This window comes from Schistocerca serialis, unplaced genomic scaffold (genome assembly GCF_023864345.2).
Source record: "Schistocerca serialis cubense isolate TAMUIC-IGC-003099 unplaced genomic scaffold, iqSchSeri2.2 HiC_scaffold_205, whole genome shotgun sequence".
NCBI lineage: Eukaryota > Metazoa > Arthropoda > Insecta > Orthoptera > Acrididae > Schistocerca > Schistocerca serialis.
Window position 1 is genome coordinate 50,001 of NW_026047768.1, and position 2,500 is coordinate 52,500.

Genomic DNA, 2,500 nt, shown 5'->3' on the forward strand with positions numbered 1-2,500 from the left:
CTTTAAATGGGTGAGATCTCCGGCTTGCTTGATATGCTGAAGCCGCGAGCAAACGACTCGGATCGGAGTGCCAAGTGGGCCACTTTTGGTAAGCAGAACTGGCGCTGTGGGATGAACCAAACGCCGAGTTAAGGCGCCCGAATCGACGCTCATGGGAAACCATGAAAGGCGTTGGTTGCTTAAGACAGCAGGACGGTGGCCATGGAAGTCGGAATCCGCTAAGGAGTGTGTAACAACTCACCTGCCGAAGCAACTAGCCCTGAAAATGGATGGCGCTGAAGCGTCGTGCCTATACTCGGCCGTCAGTCTGGCAGTCATGGCCGGTCCTTGCGGCCGGCCGCGAAGCCCTGACGAGTAGGAGGGTCGCGGCGGTGGGCGCAGAAGGGTCTGGGCGTGAGCCTGCCTGGAGCCGCCGTCGGTGCAGATCTTGGTGGTAGTAGCAAATACTCCAGCGAGGCCCTGGAGGGCTGACGCGGAGAAGGGTTTCGTGTGAACAGCCGTTGCACACGAGTCAGTCGATCCTAAGCCCTAGGAGAAATCCGATGTTGATGGGGGCCGTCATAGCATGATGCGCTTTGTGCTGGCCCCCGTTGGGCGAAAGGGAATCCGGTTCCTATTCCGGAACCCGGCAGCGGAACCGATACAAGTCGGGCCCCTCTTTTAGAGATGCTCGTCGGGGTAACCCAAAAGGACCCGGAGACGCCGTCGGGAGATCGGGGAAGAGTTTTCTTTTCTGCATGAGCGTTCGAGTTCCCTGGAATCCTCTAGCAGGGAGATAGGGTTTGGAACGCGAAGAGCACCGCAGTTGCGGCGGTGTCCCGATCTTCCCCTCGGACCTTGAAAATCCGGGAGAGGGCCACGTGGAGGTGTCGCGCCGGTTCGTACCCATATCCGCAGCAGGTCTCCAAGGTGAAGAGCCTCTAGTCGATAGAATAATGTAGGTAAGGGAAGTCGGCAAATTGGATCCGTAACTTCGGGATAAGGATTGGCTCTGAGGATCGGGGCGTGTCGGGCTTGGTCGGGAAGTGGGTCAGCGCTAACGTGCCGGGCCTGGGCGAGGTGAGTGCCGTAGGGGTGCCGGTAAGTGCGGGCGTTTAGCGCGGGCGTGGTCTGCTCTCGCCGTTGGTCGGCCTCGTGCTGGCCGGCGGTGCAGGATGCGCGCGCCTGCGCGGCGTTCGCGCCCCGGTGCTTCAACCTGCGTGCAGGATCCGAGCTCGGTCCCGTGCCTTGGCCTCCCACGGATCTTCCTTGCTGCGAGGCCGCGTCCGCCTTAGCGTGCTCCTCCGGGGGCGCGCGGGTGCGCGGATTCTCTTCGGCCGCCATTCAACGATCAACTCAGAACTGGCACGGACTGGGGGAATCCGACTGTCTAATTAAAACAAAGCATTGCGATGGCCCTAGCGGGTGTTGACGCAATGTGATTTCTGCCCAGTGCTCTGAATGTCAACGTGAAGAAATTCAAGCAAGCGCGGGTAAACGGCGGGAGTAACTATGACTCTCTTAAGGTAGCCAAATGCCTCGTCATCTAATTAGTGACGCGCATGAATGGATTAACGAGATTCCCGCTGTCCCTATCTACCTGGCTACAGCACCCTATACCATGGTGGAACGAGACACTTAGACTACAGCGACAAAACACAACGACAGCACGACGAACCCTGCAAAATGCCCGCCGAAATGGAACTGCAGAAGAAATCGAAGCAGCAAAACAAGAGTACAAAATAAAACGAAATGAATACACGAAACAGATCACCATTGCTAAAGAGGATGCATGGAAGAAGTGGGTATCTGACTGTGACAACAACAATCCCTGGGCAGCAACTCAAAAAATACTCCGACCAAAAACAGGTACAGAAAACGTCCTCAGCAACATAAAACTTCCAAACCAGACCCAAACAATGACGTGGGAGGACACAATCCAGCATCTACTGTGCTCACTTCTGCCCGATGACAAACCAGAAGAGGATACAGCTCATCAGGAAGAAGTTAAAGTGGAAAACATAAGGTACAGCAGTACAGAAAACGCACCAGAGTTTTCGAGAGAGGAAGTGGACGCTGCCATCAAAGCATGTAAACCGAAGAAAGCTACAGGTCCTGATGGTATTGATGACCTAATAATCAAAAGAATATGGCGCACACATCCAGCTCTTCTAATGGATATATTCAACTCTTGCCTTAGTGAACATACTGTACCAGAGTCATGGAAAAAAGGACTAGTGTGCATATTGCTCAAGTCCCATGGAAAGCCTAGAGATGAACCAAAATCATATCGGCCCATATGTCTACTGTCTATACTAGCGAAAGTACTTGAGAGATTAATGGTATGGCGCCTGGAGGAACAATACGAAACCTCAGGTCTTAAAGCCCCAAACCAGTTTGGGTTCAGGAAAGGTGCATCCACAGAGATGGCTATTAGACAGGTGCTACACAATACTGTATGTGAGGAGAAGTATGTCATGGCCATCTTTGTGGATATTGCTGGTGCGTTTGACAATTTATG

General features: G+C 53.7%; 1 pseudogene; it reads left to right on the top strand.

Moving 5' to 3' along the window:
- Positions 1 to 2,500, top strand: part of LOC126443923 (large subunit ribosomal RNA) — a 7,237-nt pseudogene that overhangs the window by 1,379 nt on the left and 3,358 nt on the right.